We start from the raw sequence: 25,489 nt of genomic DNA on the forward strand, positions 1-25,489 counted from the left end.
AAACTTTCAGCCTGCTCCTACTTAATATGGGGGAAACCTAATGTAAATGAAGGTAAACCTTCAAAATGGCTATATTTTGGTAATATTTTAGGATTTATACAAAATTAAGTGTATTGGTATCAAATGTATCCTCTTTCACTTTTACACATTTCTTTAACAGGACACTTAAAGCTTTGTAGGCTGGAGGATTAACATCTTTAAACTGGCAATATCACAGTGCTCAAAATGTAGAAGTTACATAGTCATGACTGACGTTTTAAAACAATAGGAAGACTGACTAATTTCCAAATTAAGACCAGGATATCAAGGGTTATCTTGTGTCACATAAATAATTGTGTAGGATTATTAATGTCAGACTCTCTTACCTCATCTCAATCCTGAGGTTTAAGTAGCTCCAGATGAACTTTGGTCAAAACAGATGAATGCTTGAATCTGACTAAATAACTCATCTATACTCATGATTTAGGATACTAAATCTAAGAGCCCAGAAATTAAAAGCCAGTTACATCATCTGTTCTTCTAGCACAATCTGGTCACATTTTTGATTTACAGCTAATTGTTCTGCACAGTTGTGAGGTTTTATTTCACACCACTTTTCATAAAAAAAAAAAAAAAAAAAAAAAACAAAAACCTGGAAGAACTGTCTTTTTTACCCTTCAGTATATTCCATTCTACATAGAAGGCAAATTTCATTCTGTCTTTTAAAATGGAAATGCAGTCCAGAAAAGTAAGAGTCAAACTGCTTCTGATAAACATGGCTCTGCCTCTGGAAGCTTTTAGGTTTCTAGGTTTCAAAAAAAAAAAAAAAAATGCACTATATTCCAAAGAAATATCAGCCTAAAGTAAGGCTGCTATAGGCAGATTTAATATGCATTCTTATTATTTACATGTTGAGTCATTTGCATCAATTTTTCTTCACTGCAAGTGTTTCCTAAAGGTTGGTAATACCCCAAATATTTCACAAAATATGTTTTGTCTTCTGAAGCTGTATAGGCAAAATTTTGCCACCCTAATTGTAAAAATTTCTTAATTGTGACTATGTGACTGAATTTCTTCGACACAATGATAATAGATTTTTACAGCAAAACAGATTTTGCAGACAACAGCAAGGATGTGTTGATGATAGCTGCTTACTATAAGGCAAAGGGGATCAAAGAGAGATGAATGTCCTTGACAGTACATACATAATTGTCTGAAAGGCTGTTTTTGTTACAAATGCGTTTATATTAATTCATAATAAGTATTTTGACTTCATTCTTCAAAAGTAATTTACCATTTAAATGTTTTCCCCTTTACAGTTATATAGCTTTTTCAGCATTTAATTCAACTCCTAGTATTGTGCAATTATCTTCTGAGAATCTTATGGATCTGCTGATTGGCTAAAATTTCATTACAGCAACAGATCCCTTTGGAAGGAACTGACTGTATTCATTCTAAGATTTTTGTTGTTCTGAATTCATGAATCATTGTAGTGACTAAGAGTTCATTTTTGTCTTCTGACTTTCCTCAAACTGCATTTTCTCGTGAGTCTTTTTTTCTGTCTTCTTCTATTACAAGTCTGAAGATTCAAAGAGACAGTTTATTAATACCATCAATGCCTATGTTGTTCTAGAATTGAAACATATTCAGTTACAGTAATTTATCAATAATTTAGTTCTCTGGTTTCAATTACTATGTATTTTCAAAGTTAGATAGACCAAATATATATTACTATATATTTTCAAAGACAGAAGGCCAAATAAAGTGCATTTTCTAACATGACACTGGAATGCAGAGATTAATATAATACTAGGTAAGAGTATCCTTCCATGAATCAAGGAAAAAATAAAGACATGATTTCTAGAACCAATGATTTGTCCTTGAAACCAAGTATCTTTCTAATCACATCAGAAATTTGTAGAATTCGGTTTTGATAGCTGTGAAAAGTCAGCAACATATAGCTTCATAACAGTGAATTGTACTGTAACTTACATTGTTTAATGATTCAGCTAACAGCCCTCAAAGGCAGCATTTTGGCAGAAGTGGAGGCAGACAGTCTACTGAGAGCTTGTCTCAGTAACGGTGGGCACACCAATGGGTGGGGTCCCCAGCAGTGTTTACAGGCAGTTGAGAGGCCTATACCCCGCATGAGCTCCCCGCAGGGGAGGATGATGTTCTGTGGGTCAGGGGCTGCAGTGTCCTCTGGGGCCTCTCTCTGGGCCCACAAGCAACAGTCTGCACTTGCAGGAAGCATGCACTGGCAGGGGGTTTGCAACAGGAGTAATGAATCTGTGGGAAGAGGTCAGCAGACCACACGTCTTTCCAGGCACTGCACTACAAAAGCTGACACTGCTCTTCCAAGCTGCACTGAGGAAGCACCTATGCTTGTTCGGCTGAGAAATGGAGACAACCAGGCTGTGAACAATCAGAATGATTGTTCCTTCTCCATGTGCATCTATAACCTGTAGAGCACATCTGGGGACCCAGCACAGGCAAAGGCAGGACTCCTTCACAACAAAGACTTTGATCTGCCCATGCCTGAGACCTGTGGCAGCACTGGCAGGATGAGGCAAAGAATGGTGGTGGGAGACTCTCTGCTGTGGGGATGCAGGCTGCTAAGCTGGCTCAGTCTATTAGAAGGGGATTTGCTGCACACAAGGGGTTTGGTCCAGAACATCATGGATAGGCTGACAAAGTTTATTCAGTTTGACAGCTGGTAAGACTATTATTCTAAATTTCTCCTCCATAAAGGCACTAGCAATATGTCTGTGAGGTTTAGAATTTCTTAAGTAGTGACCACACATCTACAGAGAATGAGGAGAAGGGCTTGGTGCATGGTGACTTCTGCCTGGTCTTGTTGGTGAATGGGAAAGGCTTGAGGAAAAATGAATGAATGTTGGAAGTCAAAAGCTGGTTGCACATTTGACGTTGGCAATAGAGTTTTAATTTTTAAGACCATGTGACCTTTTTGAGGACTGCTTGGAAGAGAAGGTATACATCTTTTCTTAAATTAAAATAAGGGATTAAATTGGGAAAAGAGTGATTAAATAGGGAAAAGAGTGCTTGTTACCAAGCTGGGGAATCTGAACAGTACTAATCTATTAACAAGAAGGAAGGGAAAGAGTGGTCAACAACCAAATGAAGAAGCAATGCACCAAGTTGGCAAACAAAATAAGAGGGATTATGTAAACACTGAGAACTTAAACAGCTGGACTACCGCCATGGACACAGGCAGACTCTTCATGAAGGACAGATTGGGAAAGTAAAAAGGGAGGGTTACCTTTCACATAGGAGAGAAGGATTTATGGCATTCATTGTTTGGGTGATGGGCCAACAAAATTAGTGTGCAGACCAAAAGTGGGAAATATTGTGATAGGTGCCTGCTACATACTATATTTATGAAGAACAAGCAAATTATGCCTTCTTCTGACAGCTTCACATTCATAGGCCCTTGCCTTCCTGAGAGAATTGACTCAGCCCAGTGTATGAGGGAAGGACAACACAACAAGGCACAAGTACTTCAGGAGCTTTCTGAAGTGCGCTGCCAACATATTCTTGACACAGGCAGTTAAGGAACCAGGAACAGGAGATGAACTACTGTTCCTAGAACAGAACCAGAATAAAGCAAATTCTTCCTGTCTCCAAGACAGCAATCAAAAGTATTTGGGAAACTACAGGCCAGTCAGCCTCATCTTGTTCCGGTAGAGTTTATCTTGTTCACACAGAGACAGTTGATTATTTCTCCTCAGTTTAATTTGATTTTGGTTCTGTTTTGTAAAAAGACAAAGTTCTTATTTAATCAGCATGGTTTCAACTATAACATCTTTAAGTCATGTTCAGTAGTTTAAACAGCAGGGGAAATTTAAAAATTTTTTAAAAAATGCTCTTGAATGAGTTTAACATCTCTCCAAAAACTAAAAAATTTCATCTTGATAGCGCTTAAGAAATTGTCAGTGATGTTAAGCTATTAGTTCCTATTTGGACTTTTCTTTCTTTCTCTCTTTCTCTCTTTCTTTCTTTCTCTCTTTCTTTCTTTCTTTCTTTCTTTCTTTCTTTCTTTCTTTCTTTCTTTCTTTCTTTCTTTCTTTCTTTCTTTCTTTCTTTCTTTCTTTCTTTCTTTCTTTCTTTCTTTTCTTTTCTTTTCTTTTCTTTTCTTATTTTCTATTATTTCTTTATACCTAGTATTTCAAGTTTAATATTCTTAACTAGTAATTGTACTAAACATCAAACAACAGAAGATTTTAACAACTCTCTCAGGAAATCAAGAAAAACCAGAGCTCCTTTATTAGTCCACTGTGTTCACATAATTGGATCACTTGCCCTCTGCCACCACTGAGTGAAACATTTGTATTGACTCACGGGTCAAGTATCTATTAAAATAGTGATAAATCAATCACCATCCTCGCCCTCATGCACAGAAGTACATGAGCTCTGAAGTAATGACTGCTGTTCAATGACAGCTTAGTGGGCTTTTCTGTCTCACATAATGAGACAGAAATCTTAGGTAGTTAATTAAGGCACTGTATATTTGAACACCTTCATAAAAAGTCAGTGAATCAGTTGACACAAATCAAGGCATGAATCCAAGAAACTGCAGGTGGGATGAAGTGCACAGAGCCTATCAAAGCTCATCACATTTGAAAGTCAAAGACATGAGTTCCTCAGTTGGAAAATTCAAAATTATGTGTGCTTCTCTTTTCCTTGATTTTTATTGCTTTCTTCTGTACAGCATGTAAGAGCCATGTGTACTGACTGTAATTTATACACTGAAGTGCAATGATGTTTTTATGTTTAGTTTATATAAACAGTTATAAACAGTATCCCACAACCTTTCTATTGCAATAATTCTCTGTAATTATTTTCTTTTACATTTTATTTGAGAGATAGTTTGAATTGGCATATTTTGCCAGTCTGTTTTTATTTATTTAATAAATGCAAAATGAAAATAATCTTGCAAGGTGGCAGGGTGTTTGGGGATGTCAGTGTAATTATTGCAGAGGTGAGGAAGTATTCTCATAAGATGATTGGTCTATTTAGTGAAGAAAAAGTCTCTGATGAGTTTTCTTCGTTTATATTTTCAGAGTGTAGCTTTTACCTGTTTACATTGTGGTCAGTCCTTATAGAAAATTCAGTGGGAATAAATATTTGGATCTCTGGTGCTTTTCTCATTCTCACTTTCCAAAATCACTCTAGCCATTTGAGACTATTCCTAAAGGAAAGTCTCAGGATAACAGACTTCTCTAGAGGCAGTGTTAGGGTTTGGGACTCTATCAAATCATACACAGCTCTCACTCACTGAATCCTGCATTAGACCATGCTGCAAAAATACATGAAGGACTGAAGAAAGCACAGGCAGTTTCTCTTTTGAAAACAAGTCCTGAAACGTACAGCAATCTCTTTCCTGTCTCACACACCATGAAAATGAACTCCATCATCTGCTCATGATGGACTACTACAAAGGCAGTCCAGAAGAAACACTGTCACAATAGTGCTGTCAAATGAACATTCACTAGAGAATTGAAGTTCCCCCTGGCATAAGGAAATTCAGTCCTCTAACTGTTTTTATACCACATAATCTAGTTGTTCCATAATGAACCTAAGAACTAGGAAATGAACCTAAGAACTAGGAAACTGCAGAAAAGAAATAGTATAATTTTATTTCCTTTAGATCAGATGTTTCTTTCCAAACAGGAGAGCATTTTCTAAGCAGGAATTAAATATTCCAATTTTTCATTATATTTATTTAATAATAAAAAAAATGCAATCCATTGATCTATGGTATTCATTAGACATTAAAACATTCAGTACCTCTGAACTTCAGTCATTCTGAGCACTGCAATCATGGGCTGCTGCAGTGGGCCAGCCTACTTAACCTCTAAGAGAACATTCTGTAGTATTCAGAATTATCTTTATCTCTTTTCTAGGTAGATTGTAAGAGATTTCAGGTCTTCAGTTACCCTTTTGTTTTTTGATTGTTAAATAGAAACCTGATACCTGATTTTTTTCCCTTTTGAAATACATAATAACTGCTTTTTGTATCCAATTGCTTTCTTGAACTTTTTACTGTTGAGATTTCAGCACATTATTTTGTCTAATGTGTGACACATACATGCTTTGGCAACTGGATTTTTTTTTTTTTTTTTGGAAAAACATAATTGCAAATATAAGCATTTTTTTAATCTGGCAGTAATTAGCATGAAATAAAGAAAATCCACAGATCTGATCCCCAAGTGTGGGAACAAAACAACTAAAACCAAACCATAATGGCTTTCCCTACTGCTCTCCCACACATGCATCTTGAGTGTATTGGTTGAGAAGTTGGAAAGTTCATTATGCATATGTATGATGGAGAAAATCACAATTTCACTCTTTGTATAGTACAATGCCTTTTCTTCACATTGGCATGAAGTCATTGCAAGATGGCTAAAATAAAATTAAATTAAAACAGTCTTTCATTAGCTACAGATTCTTAGGCTAATTGTTTTCACTACATAAATGTCTTGTATGGTTTTTGTATTAGTGCTAAATTCTGACATTGTTTTTCTGACTTTTGTTAGAAGTGCAGATAATGCACATCTGCACTATCAAAATGTGCCTGAGCATTGTAAATCCATTTCAAAACAACAAAATTAGAGTATATAGAACTGGTAGACATTCTTAAATGACATTCTCAAGTTTGGAAGATAGTACTTTTCCATCTGAGATAATTAAGTGCATCAACATTCAGTTTAATAAATTTGTGTGTCACTGAAAAGTCATATAAAATTATAGTCCACTTTTTGAATGAGGGCTTTAGGAACTGAATAGCAGTTTGAGAGCCAAAAAAACTTCTTTTTTATGTATTTTCCAAATATTTTGCAAAATGTTATACATACATTTTATATTCTACTTTTCATATAATGGGCCAAGAAAAAATTAGTCAGGATATAAATTCCTTTGTGTGCAAATAAAACATGTGGGCCTATGGTTTGAGATGAAATTTTAGATGCTCCATGATAAAGTGTATGCTTAAAATATGCATTGCTTAAAAGGAGGAAAGCTATACATAGAGATTTGACATATCATGCATATTATTTATCTACTAATTAAAATTAAGTAGTGTCTTTGCAACTGGATTCACATTTTATGCACATTGTTTATTATGTCTTTACTTAAATAACAGCATTACATTCACTTTACTTTTTTAATCTATGGTCATATAATAAAGTGTAAAATGTTCATAAAACCTAGTAGTGCATGAATTCTAACAGAAACTGTTTTTAAAACATATATTATGTTACTATGTTAAATAGAATGAAATTACTCTTTTGCTCCCTAGTTAACTCTAATTACTACACTCATAAACTACATAACTTTCAAGTCCAAAAAATTAAACTATAACGAAGTAAATTTCTTTTACACTATATAGTATATTTTAATTAAAATTATTTCTACTTAATAATATATAAAATTTTACTTCTTATTAAATCATTTTTTCCTTCACTTTCAGGTAAATAGAAGTTCATATTACTCTGAATGTATTAGACTTAAAATTTTTAAGGAAAGAGGCATAATAGCAACAAGAGTGATATTTCTCTGTCTGTGAACAAACTAAAAACTATCTTTTAAGTATCTTGCATTACAAAGTTAAAGCAATTGGGCTTCTGTTCTAAAGGGCAGTTAAGATGTCCCATGTCTATGTACGGTCAAAAATTTACTTATTTTAAAATTATTAATTGCTTACTTTAATGTTTACAATAAAAATTAATATTTCAGTGAGACTTCTAGGTATTCTCACCAAGCATCAAAGAGCCAGGTGCTCTTGAAGGTAATGAAACTTGGCTAGTCTTGAAGTCCTTTTCTTTCCAAAGAAAATGGCTTTGTCTGCCATTCCTCTGGACAGACTGTAGAAATCCTGTTGTTATGAGACTTGTGCCATAAGAAATCATCGATTTCTATCATATACAGCAAGGAATGCAACTTTGAGTTATTAATCTGTTATATAGGCACTCATATATCTGAGTACCCTGTGCTTCTTAATTCTAAGATAACTCAAAGAACTTTCCATCTGAGTCTTTGGATATGTCTTAAAGATAATATGTACATATTATCCATTAACACACTGTCCTTAAGTCACTCATGGAAGATGGGGAATAATAAAGCTTTTCCAGCAAAATTTCCCATCAGAATTTCAGCTGTGAGCAGCATCCATCCATGATTTCTCCAGAATTACTGCCTAACAAGCATATGCAGAAGTATATGTTGACAAGAACAGGTGAAAAAGAATATGCTGATTTAATCTATTTTAGTTTTATTACGATGCATATATATTTCCAGCTGTCTTTAGAATTCACTCATTTAGAATTTTTTTTTCCTTTCTTATGCAAGAGCCAGTCCTACAGTCCATATAACTAAAAAGCAATATCTGATATTTTTTTATTTTCTGGTTAATATATATGTTTGTATCTGGGCAAGGAACAAATAGATTCTTGATACAGATCTCAAAACTTACTAAAATGTATAAGGGAGATGAATTTTTTTTTTTTTTTTGGCTACTAACCTTCCATCTTTCTGTATAATATGCTGACTTTTCTAAATTATATTCTCAGCCCAATATTTTATATTATATTTTCACTCAATATTTGTATTAAGAAAGATCACTTGTTAATCAGCACCTTTGTAGTAACCTCTTCGGTCCATAAAATAGGTGATAATTACTTTCACAAGCCATAGAAAATTTTTTTTAGTTACGGATTTATTAAATATACTGAGATATATGACTTCCACTCAGGGATGCTGTGGCTTTTGTTCTTCTCACCCCAGCCTCGGGCAGCGGGGGCGCCCTGCGAGGCTCTGCCTTTCGGTGAGACTGGGGCTGCTGCGTGCGCAGAGGCTCTATCACTGAGCCTCCAGTGTGGGTACTGTAGCTTTCATAGCTGTACGCTGAGAGACAAAGCGATGAGAGAAGGCACACCTTGCCTGCGTGGCTGGAGAACTTTTATTTCCCGCGTGGCCACTGCAGTGGCTGGAGCAGCTGTTCTCAGGTTGCGCACAAGGACAAAATGGCGATTGAACAAAGGAAGCATTGGGTTAAATAGGGGGCGGGCAGATGGGTGGAAGCCCCCCTCTCCCAATGGGGACAGACAACAGAGGAGTGACGTGGATCATGGCAACCAACGGGAACATAACAGAGGTGGGTACAGCGTTCTGGGACAAATGGGATTGCAAGGATGGGGTGACTGACACAGAACTTTCAGGAATGAACAGTGGGTGGCTATAAGATGGACATGGGAAAGCTCCATGGTAGACAACTTGGAGCGAACCATTGTGAGGGGAAAATAGGGGTACATAGAACCAACTGACTAACATTTATTAAAACCCCTAACTGAACCAACCCAGCATGCAACAGGATACCAACAATACTGTACTCTTTGAAAAGTGAAGAAAATTAAGACAAAAAGCTTTATTTTATTTCTTACATGATACATATTTCAGGTGTCTTTTCAGATGTTTTCAAATTACTGTCATAATCTGACAGTAAGGCCATTTTTCACTTCTTGATGTTTTGCTTTCCCATTCTTTGAGATATTCTAGTGCATCAGCTGTTGTTTCAGCTGTGTCCAGTACCTGGTCATATGTGCACTATGTGCTTGTTTTGTGAAAAATAAAACAACATGGAAGGTAAGTTTAGCTTACTATTTCAAAACCTTACACAACCAGACTGAAATTATAATAAAACATTACATTACATGCAGTAACATAAAAAGCATGTAGAGAAAATTTTTAATAAGAGGGGTAATAAACTGTAGTAACAACCAGTTGAAGCTAGCTTGAACATTGGCTATTATTTATTCAAATTCTAGGTAAATGTATAGTGAACGTAAAATAGGAAGTCTGATCATTAGATTTTTAACTCCAGCTGATAAGCAGGATTTTTTTTTGAGGGAGAGAGTCTAGAGAGTCTTAAACAATATATTATCAAACTATTTTTTTCTTCTATGTCTCTCATCTAGTTTCCTATTGCAAGCTTTTTAAAAGGATCTTCTTCACAAAGCTGTGTTAGCCTGATCTTGGATCACTGATTATTATAAATGTAACTGACAATCTTATTTTTTTTTATGGCAGTAGGTGGAAGTCAATTAAAATTCTGTGCTATATATGTATGTGTATTTATGTGTGTGTGTATATATATATATATATATGAATATACTTATATATGTATGTATATATATATACATATATATATATATATATATATATATATATATATATATATATAAATGTTAATGTGTCCAGAGTGGTTTTAATTAAAAACAAAGAAATTTCTTACAATTAAAAGGTTTTTACTAGTTTTTGCAAAGATTTGATGCAAATACCTTCCAAGTTTTTTGAAAGATTTGTGTTTTCTAAAAAGGAAAGGACATCTCTTTATTAGGGGTTCATTTGCTGTTGAAAACAGTGAAGACCATAAGCAGTAAAAGTCTTTTAAAGCTTGTTTTAACTTAATAATTTATATGAACTTTCATTTAGATGCAGTGTATAGTTATCTATTTGCATATTTTCACAGGGAAACAAATCAGCAATTTAACTCTATGATAAAATCCACTTTTAAAATAGCCTACACTTATTGTTTTGTCCCACCTTAATACCAGACATCTGTTCTGGCTGTTTTAAATATTCCATCCTTAGCAGGTTGCAGTTGCCAGAAGACATTCATTACTGACTAGTTTATATCCGTGCTTTCATATAAAGTCCATGACATTAAATGTTTCATCTGTGTCTCCCTAATGTTTACCCTTCTGAAGCATCTACTTGGAGCAGTGGTATGTTCCACTAAAAATTCTGGAGATGGATGGTGGCTGCTGCTGCCCAGTATCTGTTCCCAGAAACCTCTCCTGTAGAAAAGCAGGTTGGACAAACATTCAGGCAACACAGTCAGATCCCCAGACCACACTCACCGCAGCTGGCTCAGTGAGAGAGGCAAGAAAGGCTCTTTTTGCAAGGCTTTATTCCAGCAAGAAAAATCACATGAAGCTGAAGGGAACCCTGCAAGAAAGAGAACCAGCCCATGGAGCAGGCAGCTTAAGAAGGGGAAGGGGTGGGGGGCAGAGCTAAGGGCTGGGCAGAGGGGCCTGGTCTCCAGAGGAAAGGGCACAGCCACCAGGGGTATCCAACCAATGAGGGAACAGGGAAAGGAGAAACCAGGGGGAGTCCATGGGAGAGTCTGTCTTTTCTCCCCAGGAGGACTAAGCTATGGTGGTTAGTCACTGCCATCACCAGGGCAGAGGACTTTGGAATTGGCTGAGAGCAGAGAGTTCATGGGATGCTACCTTCCACAGCTATCCTTTGTAGAGAGGTAAAGATGTGAATTTTAAAACAGCATGGTGAATGAATGTTTATCATAAGGTTTTCTTCCCTTTCTAATGTCTTCTGCTCTGCCATACCATGAACAAAATAGAAGGACTCAGAATTTTATAGCAATGAATTTTGCTACAAGCTCTAGGAACTAGTCTAAGGTCTACTTCTAACACTAGTTCTTTTAGTGAGAAAACTGAGCACCTTTATGATTCTATATTCAACCTTGGCGTTTCAGTTCCTGACTTGCTCCTTTTCAGTAACTGAACTTAATGAATTTTTATTCCCAAACATTTTCTCTCTTACAAGTTTGTCTTGATGTGTAAAACAACTGTTTTTAGAAACACAACCTGTTCAATTATCATACTATCTCCAGCACAAAAAACTGCAACTATGTGACTAAACTGCATATAAAATCAATGGTTTTACTAAATGTGGTAAAGGGAGACAAATATCTGGGGGGGGGGGGAGGGGGGGGGGGAAATCAAGTTTTAATGATTTATGAACAGATTAAAATATACTTTTTATCACTTTTTATGACTTTTCCTTGTATGAATTTCTGCAAAATATATGTAAATATGGTATTCCAAAAATGCCTCAGCAGAGCTTCTTTGGTAGCTAAAAGCTCCATTTAACGTTTTACTCTAGATAGAAGATAATAGTGTTTTAAACAGGCAGTGACCTAGATATTATAATTCATATTCTGGCAGTTCTCCAAATATTGAAGTTATTTATATCTGATATTTTAAATATTAAATGAACAGACTGATACTGTCAAAACCACTGGCATCCTACCTCATTTTTTCTCCAGTCACCAATTTTAATAGTATTCCTTACTATCAAGAGTGCAGACCACACACAAAACCTTTTTTTAGCCAAACATTGTCCAGATTGAACTTTTCCAGCATTTCTTACAGTTCAATATAAAACACACACACAAAATCAAAAAATAACCCACCAGACAAACGAAATCCACAAGGATTCATTTAAAATTAATTAATCATACAGTAATTGTTTCTTCCTTATATTAAAATAGTCAGCAATATTGTCTTGTTTTCAATCTTCTTTATTTATATTAATAGTATTTCCAGTCACATTTCTAAACAAGATATAAAAATTAAATAGAAAATGTAAATCAAGTGGGTTTTTTTTATGGTAAAGCTTTTTCAAAAAACAAACCAGTTATTTTATTCTAAATAAGCATCATGTTTTTCAGAATTCCTAATAACAAGAAATATTATTACACACTTTGATGCAATGGATAACAACCCAAATTCAGAAAATATCCATGTTACTCCCATGACATCAGAAAGACTATACAAGCAACTGGTATTATGATCAAGAATAGTGTTTTCTGTAGAGAATATTAGCTTTTTAAATGATAGGCTGAATCAGGATTGGTTATTCACCACTTGAATGAAGTAAAACAGTTAAGTTGGCACACTGTCAGAAATGTGAAGCTGAAATTAATTTAATATTTGCTGTGTTTTTATTTTTGAGACTATTGGAAGAAAGACCAACTAAAAACATACAACATGTAACATTTTTCCATCACAATACTCTAGTCTCCCAAGTGTATTCCATGTCTTGTGTTTGATTATCCCTTTAATGACTACCATCTGGGAAAAAAACACAGTATAAAACTTGGATTACACTCATAGCATTAAATTATCATGCTGATTTGTCTTCATGGATGAAGATGCTGAGTAATACAAGAATATCTTGACTGTTGAATTTGCAAAAAAAATCAGAATAAATTTTAAAATCTGCAATCCAATATATCCCAAACTCACTGAATTTATTTCTGAATAAATGTGAAAAAGACAATAAAAATAATTCAAAAATATATTTGGGAATAAAATGTATCAATTGATAAGAAATTGGAACTGAAGCTAACTGCAATTACTTATAGAACATAATTCTTATTACATTAAGTGAAATAACAATCAAGAAATTCCCCCAGTGAGTTTTGTTCCTATGTAGAATGAATAGGGCTATAGAAATCCACTTTTTGAAGTTTCACTGGAATTGTTATAATTAAGGGTCACAAGAACATATATATTATGAAGTCAAGAAAGCAAACTGATACAACAGACCCAGAATCAAGTACGAGTACAAGATGATAGTGCAGAAGAAGTAGCCCAAAGATGTTTATTGCTCCTCTGTTAATTACAGGATTTACATTGTTTCATAACTCCAAACTCCATTAGCCAGGGCAGATTGCTAGTTTTGTGATCCAAGTATTTGAACTGAAGGTAGGCAGCATGCAAGATGAGATCATCCAAGGCCTCATTATCTAAAACACTTAAAGCCCCATGTAATTTCAACCCTTTTAAAAAAAGTTATTTCCAGAATCTTAATCCAATCTCATAGGCAGTGAAGCTGTAATAGCCAATATTCCAATGACAAAGCAAGTACAGTATCAAAATTGTGTCTGGAAAGGCACATTTTCTTTTGAAGTTATTTCATTAACTTAATGATCCCCAGCAAAAGTCCTGTGAATAGCTAGAATGGCAAAACACTGGAGAAGAGATAGCCACTATGTGTAAGAAAAATTCAAAGAAACAATCATTCACTTGAAATTAAATCTTATTTCTGTGTTTTCTGTTTCTGGTTTTCTGGCTGATCAGAATAAGCATGAAATACAGTTCTAAGCAGAGAAAAAAGGAATAAGGCCAAGTCTCCTTTAAACTAAGTCAACACAAATACAAAGAAAGAGAAGTGAGAGGAAACCCAGTAACTTCTTAAGCTGTTCTTGTACTCATGAAAACTTTATATTCCTATGTAACAGGATAAATTTGTAAATGTGGCACTTGACTCTATACTTGATATTTCAGTCACTGTAATTCTTGCTATGTAATGATACACAGATAATGATCCTGCCTTAATAGTGCCTAGTATGACTCTCCTTAAGTGTCACTGACAAGAGCTTTCCACCAATAATTTCATTATCAGATAGTCATGAAAAGGTTTGGGTTGGAAGGGACCCTAAAGACCATCTTGTTCCATTCTGTCTTCCAAGGGCAGGGAAATCTTCCACTAGACTAGTTTACTCAGAATCCCACCCATCCTAGTCTTGAACACCTCCAGGGATGGGGAGCCCACAACATCTCTAGGACAATCTGTTCCAGTGCCTGACCACCCCTACATGTCCTACTCTCCTTCATCTTAAGGTTATTCCCCCTTGTCCTGTCACTATGTGCCCTTGTGAAAAGACTCTCTTTAGCTTTCTTGTAGATTTCCACTAGGTACTTAAAGACCACTATAATGTCCTCTCTATGCTGAACAGCCCCAGCTCTCTCAGCCTGTCTTCACAGGCAAACTGCTCAAACCCCTAAAATCAAAGTAGTGACTCTGGACTGGTTCCAATAGGTCAACATCTTTCTTGTGTTGAGGGTATCTCAGAAGAGCAGGTCACTCTACCAGAGGGTGTAGTATTGACTTCAGTTCAGGGGTCTGTTAGGTTTTGTCTTCCTTATCAGCAATGTTTTTAGAACCCTCTGATTCTTCTACACAGGGATCAGGTGCATTCAGGCACCTGACACTATCAAACAAATGGATCTCTTTCTTTTCTTGGTGGTAATTTCTCCTAAATTATTTGTAGCTGTCTTATTATTATCTAGTCTCTTCATTGAATGATATTCTGCACAATGTGGCTGCTATGCTGAATCAAATTAATTTTCAATACTGACTCCCACTGGCTAAGCAGATAAAGATGAAATAAAGCCCATAAGCTGACACATTCTAAAGCCCAAATTAAAAAAAAAAAAAAAAAAAAAAAAATCTTACCAGGCATAAAAGGAAAAAAAATCTATGATGGCTGTAATTAGGATTTTCAACAGAACTGGAGAAACACCACAGAGAAATTTATTCCAAAATTAGTAAAGGATCTTACACCACTTATTTGCCCTGCTATTCAAACATCAACCCTACCTTTTTAGGCAATCTTTTTCAAACTATGACATGTATTTCTAGAAAAGTAGAGCAAATGAATAAAAATATTAAAAAATCCATAAAATATTCTAGAGAGCTGTTATTAGAGGGGAAACATGATATTGATTCTAAGCAACAGTTTGAAAAAAAGTGATAGGATTAAGTTTTAAGGAGTTTACAAGATTAGTTCAGGTTCATCAAAAATATGAAATTCTAATTCCACAAACTTGCTCCTTTCCTTAAGGCTTTGAGATTTTTTCTGACAGCATTTTAACTATATCAAGGAAGTGACAGGATAAAAAAGGAGGAGTGGGGGTTTTTTATCTCCTGCAGAGGTGTTAATAGGAAAGAAGATGATATTCGTCTGCTTCATTTAAACATAAATATGAAGTGGATTTCTGAAAGAGTCTGAGCCTTATAAGGACAGTTTTTGCAGGGCACTGGCTTACATAAAATAAAATTATGATCATCTGTTGCAGATTACATTGCAAAATCTAGATTTGAAAAACTGTCAAGTATAAGCCATTGATTAATGACAAAATTAAAAGAAAAAAATCAAAAACCTGTCATCCAGATGACTTGGACTCTTTTTCTCTTGTATAGAGATTTTACCTGGTTATTTACTAAGAGCTGTAGCCATCTATTTGACAATTCCTTTTTCTTTATATTTTAAATCCCTTCTAAAGTTCCCAGAGGACTGTAGTTTGGTGCACAAACTGAATTAAAGAATGTCGAATATGTAATATGATATGGATATTGGTATTGATAGTGCCTGAGACCATCAAAATAGAAGAAAAAATTTAAATCCTACATCTATACCCTTCTTATCATGTCTTACAAGTTTTTCTCACTCCACCTCCAAGGAAGTAACTGAAACAGAAGAGAATAAATTTCATAGGTAAAAAGTCAAGATTGTGGCTTTTATACTGTGTAGTTTAGGAAATTTGTGAGAGCTAAACAAATTTAAATACTTCTGGAAATCTCTTGTAATTGTTTGTGGTTTGTAGTAGAGACACTACTGGGAAAGAATAGGATGTACAGTCGTTGCAACAGCAACAGTAGAGTGCACAGTAATGCCAGGATACATTAAAAAGTCAGAACTGAAATGAGGATGACTGACAAGACAACTGAGAAAGAAACTTAGAGAACCATATATTAATATTTTTAAAAAAAGAGTTTAATTTGTTTTATTGCTTAACTGATTAAAAGATGGGGCTAAAACTTCAGGCTAGTGACTTTTTTTAAGTATATTTGAACTTCAATTTCATGTATTTTTAAAATTTCTTTGTATGTAAATTGGAGCACAGCTTCTCCTAGTTGTCTCTCCTATGATAACACCTCACTTTATGCAGTGAGGTGTCATAAAAAATATTTTAATAAATTGCAAAATCTTCTTATAGCTAGAGATTACATATAGGAAAAATAATTTTTCTTCTAATCAAACTTATGAACTTGTTTTCTGTGAAATATTTGCTAAACAATGTCAAATGTCTTTCTTTCTGTACCCTTCTCTGAAAATCTTTTCCTTTCTTTTGTAACAGGAGCTGGAATTCACAAAGTTGAGGTAGGAAACTCATTTTATTACTGGGTAATTTAACTAATTTACTAAAGCTAAGGGTACTAAATCTTTATGATGTTATTGTGATTTGTGTTTAACAGTTATTCAATATGGCAACTTACAGAGGTTTACAGGCAGCAAAAAATCTCTTTTCCACAATATAGACAACTACTGTGGATTCTTCCTGTCATTGGTCTGTTGGATAAGATTTTCATCTAAAATGATCAAATTTTTTTGTGTGTGTTTATAAATAGTTCTGAAGTATAATGGTGTATTCTATCTCCTGTCTTTCCAGTGATGCTGAAGTTTTCCTGTAATTTATTTTTGACTTTTATCTGTAGACCAGGAAAACAGAAAAATTTTAGGGAGCTGTAACTTCACTGGGCAGTGGAACACACTCTTTTTGCTTTATAGAACTTCAAAATTATCTTTAAACAAAAAGAGCTGGAAGATGGTGCTCCTGATTAAAGACAATTCTGAACCTGCCTTTTCTACATAGAGTCAAGATAAAACTGAGTTCATCAGGACACACATATAGAAATCAACATGTTCTTTTGTAATTATGTCTCACAGAATTGAAAGCACCCATTAACTAACATATAGAGAGAGAACCTACAGAATCCTTTTAGAGAATACTCTGTTTTCACCTAGATTCCTTGAATAGAAGGGTAAGAGTGTATAGAAGCTTACTGCACAAATAATAAGCAAATGTCCCAGAGTTCCTTTTAGTAATCTCTCCACCCTACTGATACACTTTGTCTTTAGATCTTACAGTTCCTCTGCTCCAGCATCTGAAAAGAGGCTTTAGGGCCTATTCTGAATGGTTGTTTGAAGAGAACCTATCTAGAAAACCATAATAAATTTATGTTTGGAAATTAAGGAAGTCATAAGAAAAAGAAAGGAAAGGGCAAACAAATGTCTGTAGGACCTCATATCTGCAAAAAAGTCCATTCTGGTTAAGAATCACTGTTGTTCACTCTCTTTCTGAAAAATCAAAGAAGACGAAGCAAGTGACAATGCAGAGAACAGGATTTAACCAGAGAGGGAGCCCTTTGCTTCTGGATGTGGGGTGCTGGTGGTGATCCAGCATTTCTCAAGAAACCAGTTAGTTAGACCCAATTTAGACTCCCTCCAGTTTTCTGGCTGAGATATCAGTGGGAAAGAATCTGCATCAACAAAGCAAAATCTTTAATGTTTTGTGATTTAAATGTGGGACTATAGGGAATTAAATAAAATTGAGTTTGGGTTGGTCACACGATCAGTAATCAACCTGAAGAAATAACTGACTTAACCACTAAGCTGAATCCTTCAGGTCCAGCAAACCAGATCTCCCTCCCATTTGCAAAGCACAGTCCAAGGTAGAATTTGCCTGACTATGGGGTATATGTGGAAGCACTCAATACATATTTTGAACACAATTTATGCTTCTTCATAGAATTATATGTGTGCCCTAATATTCTTTTGTGTGTCTATCTACATACTAGTTTTCTCTCTTACATATATCAGAATAACACGATGGCAACAGAAATCTTTCACATGTAACAATTGATACTATAGCAGAAACCAACACACATCTTAGACTAAGTATTCCAGGAAAAGCAAAAATTTGCCTTAATTATTATGAACAACTACTTAGGTTTCTGATACAAGTAATAGATTTAACTGTTATTTAAAACCTTCAGGAGAGGTCAGGTTTAGCTCACACACTACATTATAAAAATGAATGTTTTCATGTCTTTAGGATCAGGACATGTGTTTGGGGTAGGAATTAATCCATTAGTTATGATGAAATATCAGCATACAAATTCTATAGATAATTATATATGTGTATCTATTTTTATCTCACAGATTCCTTAACCTTTTTACCATAATAAAAGCCATTAACTAATTCAAATAGTCTTTCTGCTTCTTCATCCTGCAGATATCTTTAATGTTTTCATTCTCAAAAATATATTTACAGACAGTTTGGGCAGGTGTATGACTGAAAAAGGTCAAAGTGAAATACCAGCATACTTAACAAATATAATTTTGCACTCTGTCACAAAAATCCTTTTGGTTGCGTAGCAACGGCCTTTTTAATTACTACTTGCAATCTAGACTTTAATAATTTAATTAATATTTTTCTTCATTAAATTGTTTCACCCAATAAATTTAATGTATTCAATGCATTCCTTTTTTTTTAAATGGTCCTTTTAACCTCCCTTCTTTGTCCGTCCAGCATCTTTGGCTATGTAGTAGAGACTAAAAACCTCATTAATTTTGTATCAAAAAACACAATCAAAAGGAATCAGCTTCATGCAATAAGCAAAGAGACATCTTAGGTAGCCTTTGTAGCTGAAGTTGTTTGAGCTCAGGTAAGCATTAGTGAAGTCTGGCTTCATAAAACTAAGGCTTTCAATGGCAAAACTTCAGTGGCATGTTTTGAGTGGCCAGCCTTTAGTGGCAGTGATGTTAGTGCTTTTGAAACTGTTTATCTCATACTATTTATCTTAAGTAACCAGAAATATAGCTCCTTATGAAAAATCCTCAGCTATTGCTCAGTATTAAGACATTGCTGAGAAGCTGAAGCCTACAAGAAGCAAATACTGTGAGAATAATTATGTGAGGAGGAAGGAGATATTATCTAAACAGCTGCAGAATGCATCTACATTTACTCTAAGGAGCAACAGCAGACTCACAGTGCAGGTTAAAGCTGGCAGCAGAGCAAAGGTGGTATCACTACTAGCAGTCAAGGTTTACATGAGAAGAGGGAAAAAATACATGGTGGCAGATACCAAAACATTCAGTATATGTTTACTGGGTATGAGGGAAGAAGATAAAGGAAACATTCCATCCTAAATAGTTCTCTTAGCAGCAGTGACTGCTGTAATGGTAGGAAGAAAGAAATTTTAACTTGGCAGGAGCATCTACGTGATTTCTGTTTTCTATGTCTCTATGTCTGCGTAAATTCTGAGATATCATCTGTTGAAAAACATTAGTATTTAAAGCTCCTTAAAATTTTAGAAGCATTTCTGTTTTCATTATCCATTTATATTTTGAAGAAATGTGCATTTCTCTCTTATTCCCCCAAATTAAACCTTAATTGAAATTCAAATTTGTATGATAGACTTAAATATCTGAGTATCTGAAACAGATACTGTCTTGTTAGACATGTAAGAGGTTTATGAAGGTGTTCTGATTATTTAGCATTTCAAATATCATTTACTGAGATCTAAGAAGGTATTGTTTGATGGGTAGATTTGCAAATCTAAAAAAACTCTTTCCCTACTGAAAAATAAATAGTTACACTTTAATGATTACTAAGAAGCTGAATTTTTACCACAGTGCTTTCTTTCACTACCTGAGGTATTAATCTAACATAATTTTAATTATTGTTGTGTCTAAAATCTTTACTATGTTCATGTCTGCTTCTTCACTATCCAGTCTTACATTTGCACTTCCTGCTTTCTCATCCACACTGTATTTTCATAGCAATTTTGAGATTATCATACATCATTTTAAGACATTTTACAGGTGATTTGTTTAAAAAAAATACCAAAGAAGACAACCTTAGCCTTGTGGGTAAAAAATAAAAAAATTAAACTCCTTGGTTCATTATCTCTCTCATTACAACATGTTTCTCTAAATAGGATTAATAGAGTACCTACCACAGGTTTTCTGCACTGATTGCACATGAATTTGTGGATGCTAATATTCAAGGACATTAAAACCAAAATAAAAGAAATTAGATGCTTTCAAATAAGTGATACTTTAATGTTTGGTCCCATAAAATAAAATAAACATTACAAAAAATTAAGCCTATAAACATCAGGAAGATGGATAAGTTGACACACCATTCTGCATATCTCTGTTTAATAATATTATATTTCATTTCCCATGCTAAGAAAACAGCCATTACCCAAAGCAGCCACTCGTAAACAGCCATTGTGAACAGATTGCATCCTTGTTGGTGGTATGATAATTGAAATAAGTTTACCAGTCTTTTAGGAGGAAATACCAGATGTATGAAGTACCTATTAATCAACTCACTCAGTTTTGTGAACATCAGTTTTAATACCAACAGCTACCAAAGAATAAATGGAATAAGAGGAAGAATATCAAAGAATTTAAAAAATGGATCAGCAACATGTTGCATTGCTTGCAGTGATGGAGGTAAAAGAGTCTAGGCTAAAAGGATTGTATCTTTTGGGCTTTGCTTAAGGACATTGATTTCTCTGTTTATACCTGTCTGCTTTTGAGTCTCTGCAATGCCTCTCTTGCAAGCCTGTTTAAAAGCAACTTTGTGAACAATAGCAGAAAGGGACAGCTGCCCATCAGTCTCTCAGATATTTGTTTCTCTTCGGTAATAATTGTAAATACAATTGTCGATGTCTAGTTTAGCTTTTTGCAATAAGCTTCAAAGGCATTACCTGTCATACAGTAAGCTGAGCTAATGTAACTAGTTACTCTTCCTGGACAAGTTCAGAGTTTTCATTTTCTTTCTGCTGCTTTTTTTTTTTTTTTTTTTTTTTTTTTTTTTTTTTTTTTTTTTGAGCAGGGAGAGAAGTGGTTTTGTTTGTTTATTAACGTTAAATGATTTAGAAACTAGGACCTTGAAGATATCACAGGAACATGGAAGAACAAATAACATGTATGCAACAGTGATGAATTAGATTAATTCCAAATTTGTTTGTTTGTTTGTTTGTTTGTTTGTTTGTTTTTTATTAAGGGGAAAGATAAAATTCTCCTGGAATGCTTTTGTGTTCTTATTGCAAAATTCATCTCTTCACAGTTATACACTGTTTCTATCTACATATACTGCTGTCTATGCAGAAAATATACTTAGCTGGTGAAAGAAGTCATATAAAAATATGGAATAATCAGCTGCTGTTACTTAGGTAATGACAGCAGCCAAAAGACCTGTAACATTCACTATCTGCTTCACTACTCTTTATGAGTTGTAGGAAACCTGCACTGCATTGACCCTTGGCCAGAGATTACACACACACACACATTGAGTCTTTTTGCATTGCTTGAAGTGCTAAGAGCATTTTGGAATAGGCAACTCAGTGGAGTGACCAAGTTACATTTCTGACTCTAGTAAAGCCAGTTCAGCTGGCCTTTTTCAGCCAGTGGTGCAAGTAAATAGTACTGCTACTACTGGCAAAAGGAGACAGGTCAAATTAAAGATCTGTTGACATTGAAGAGGAACTGCCTTCAGACCATCTCTAGGTCTGTTTCTGCATTAGGTGCATTCTTAGAGCATATACCCTGGTTATTTCTAGTAAAAAGACTATAATGCTTCTACCTTAGGAGTATGACATACAAAAGCAACACTGTGAGATTCCAAATAAAGATAACTGTTAAAAACTTACTTTTACTTAGAAGCTAATGGAATAACATATTTGCAGATAAGTAGGCTGTGAAAACATCAGTATACATCTCAATTACTACTGTTACTTAGAAAATTATTTTGCTTATGCCACTGGAATCAAAGTACAAAGTACATCAGTGAGTTTGATTATGAATTGTGGTCAAGCTCTATCTGAATTTGAACACTTTTTGATTTTAACAAATCTATGTGTTCAAAAAGCAAACTATCAATAATGTGACTGATACCTTTGAAACAATGAAAAAAAGGAGGCATATTTCAATAAAATGCTTTTCTGGCAGATGAACACTGAAGAGGGAAAATATATCCACATTTAGCTAATTAACCAACTGAGGCACTGGCATTGACCAAGGACGTGGAAGGACAAGGATGTAACTTTTGATAAACCTGCTCAGTGGCAATAAAGATTAGCTCTGCAAGACTCCTGGCACTGAAATCAATACTAATCTGTTACTAAAGAACAGCTCATCCAGTCAGAAGTTACATGGAAATCTGGTTGCCTGCCCTTAAACCATATACAGACACATATGACAGGTATACAGTTGTTTATAGAGCTAGAGATACATAACTTTTAAACATTGTGGTACCTCATATACATTTTTTTGGCACACAATTTTTGAAGTTTATGGCACGAAAAGGAGATGGGGGGCTGCCAAGTCCAGTGAGTTGGACACTGATTATTTTAGACATTTTGAATATTGCCCTTAAGAAGAGAATCTGTCTTGGACTTCTACACACATACACAATATCACTGCCTGTGTAGGTTCACCTACTTCTTGGATGAGTACACATACGAGTTAAACATATATTTAAACATTTACAAGAACATAATTTATTATTCTCACTGTTCAAGAATATATCTCTTATTGCAGTTTTCCCCACCCATCTGATATCATTCAAGAACTGCTCTTGCCAGCTCATCGGAGAACCAGAGCCCAGACCAGTAAGCAGCTGAGGCAAACACTGGTGGAGACCTGATCACAGAAAATCTTCCTAGCTGAGATTCTTGTGCTGCTGTCAATAAGGAAAACTGCTTTCACATCCATCTAGGGTCCTCACCAGATTCTTGGCATACAAAACCCCCTCATTTATCTTGCATCTTAATCTCTTTATTCTACTGAATACACAGTTTTGTAACAGCAGGAATTTAAAACCATAGAATTTCAGAAGGATTTTTTGGCAAAATAAAAGACATCTTGGATAAGAAAAGTGAAGAAAAGTCATATCACAGTTCTAACAAATACTATTTGAGTGTTACCAAGTAATTTACTGACCTCTTCCCCCTTATAATAATATTACTTCTGTTCCCTAAGTGACATTACTTTGGCTTACCAATATTCTAGAGCCATTCTGCTGGATAGCATGTGCAGCCATTGAAATACATAATCCTTGCAATGAATTAAATGAAAAACTAACCAGAAAAGCAGTATATATTACAAGCATAATAGCTGGCTTGAAAGTGTATCCTGGGGTTTCAGATGATGTCATAATCTGCTACAGCAAATTTAATAGCATTGTTGCCTGGAAGCTAAGCCATTATACTATGTTTAATTTCACTAAGATGTAAATTACATGGTTCAGTGTTGCATAGTACTGGCTACTGCCATTGTAGATTCTTGTTCTTGCAGCTGTCAGGAATTCTAATATTTAAGGGGATTTAGTTAACCTGTTAGTCTACAGCTTTTATAGATTTTTAAAAAATAATAATTTTACCCTCCCTTATTTGCTATTAGCCCCCCCCCCCCCCCCCCCCCAGTCTCTGTATTCATATTTTTTTCCAAAAATAGTAACAGAATTATAGCCTGGCTTTTTGAAGTATATCAGTAAATATTCAGTCCTTAAAGAAGAGAAAAGCAATAAGGCTTGAGAGTGACATCTTGCCTGTTATCACATTTTATTTTAGTGAGCCTTCAAGTAAGAAAGAAGATGCTTTCCTTACAGAGTAATAGCCAGCTTGGGTGTTTATATTCCATCTTTTATGGTAATTGCCGGAATGAAATTTGAGGAGACATTCTGTATTACCACTTGACTTTTACCAGAAAAAAAAAAAAAAAATCTTGCTCCCAATAAGTAGATCAAAACTTCTGTTGTAATCTGAAATTTGCAGCGGAACTACATAGGAAAATAGGCAAGTTGACATGCATAAAATGTAATAGATGTATCTTTAAAGTAGTATGACATATTTTCTACCATTAAATACTAATGCAGTAATTGACAATTAGCATTTGGACATGAGCTTTAATAGAGATGATTTTTCGACAACCTATTGCTAGTACTGTGATATACAACAATGAAAATGCTGTGAGGGGTTTATTGTTTGCTCTTTCAAATGTTGGTGAGTTTAAAAATTCTTATCCTTGCACATCTATATCTTTTTCTCTCTGCACTTGTCTGTGGATGGATAATTTACCTATCTATGATGCTTGCCAATTCCATGCTTTTGACAACGTAATTGATTTTAGGCTGGCTTATGCATATATGGGAAATCGGTGAAAATTTTAGATTAGCTTTTAAAAGCAAGTATTGTTAACAAAGAGATTATTCAAAACAGAGATATGCTTGAGAAGGCATAAAATAAAACAAAAGCTGGTGTCAGTTATAAGTCACACACAATTAAAAATAATCTTTGTTTTGAAAACTTAAATGTAAATATGAATATTCCAGTGGCTCACATTTACAAAAATGTGCTCATATTTGCCACTGTTAGTAGCCTTTGTTCATGTAGCAAAACCATTGACTAAATTTTTATTCTGGCCGTATTTATTTGCTTATTGTAATTGTTGTGATCTACTGGCACAACTTCCCATCTTTATATCACAGCTGTGGTTTAGCAGTCATTCAGTGGCTCTGTGAGAGAAGGCATACTTCTGTCAGTGCTCTGAATAATTTCTGTGATTACCAGTCAATTTAAAACAGAAATGAAATTGCATTATATCAGAAAAATATTCTAAAAATGGCTGTAAGATCTCTTTGAAATTGTCTGAATTTGTCTTTGAAATTATCTATACAGAAACCTGAAATCAAATCTTGGAATAATTCAGGAAGGTTTTGTCACATTTACATTAGTGTTTTGTTTTGGGACCAGTATTAAGGGATTTTTTAGGCTATTTGCTTTTAGAAGCTGCTTTAGATAGTATGAAAAATAAAGGTCTCACAACCTTAACTAAGGCCTCTAAAAAAACCTGTAATCAACCCTAAGCAATACTTTCTTCTCATCTGCACTTCTGTCTTTGTAAATTTTAATGAGCCTACAGAGAAAAGAGTTTAAAATGCCGTTTTACTCTCAATTTCTATTCCTTCTCTTTCTTTTACAG

The 25,489-nt window shown here is 34.6% G+C and overlaps 1 protein-coding gene across 1 annotated transcript in view; it reads left to right on the forward strand.

Moving 5' to 3' along the window:
• PTPRD (protein tyrosine phosphatase receptor type D) overlaps window positions 1–25,489 on the forward strand; it is a 978,753-nt gene that overhangs the window by 371,896 nt on the left and 581,368 nt on the right. Inside the window, exon 7 of the mRNA XM_054004205.1 lies at window positions 16,788–16,810. The gene's annotated coding sequence lies outside the window, so the exon portion shown is untranslated. The remainder of the gene's footprint in view (window positions 1–16,787; window positions 16,811–25,489) is intronic.

The sequence above is a fragment of the Vidua macroura genome, chromosome Z (assembly GCF_024509145.1).
Source record: "Vidua macroura isolate BioBank_ID:100142 chromosome Z, ASM2450914v1, whole genome shotgun sequence".
Lineage (NCBI taxonomy): Eukaryota > Metazoa > Chordata > Aves > Passeriformes > Viduidae > Vidua > Vidua macroura.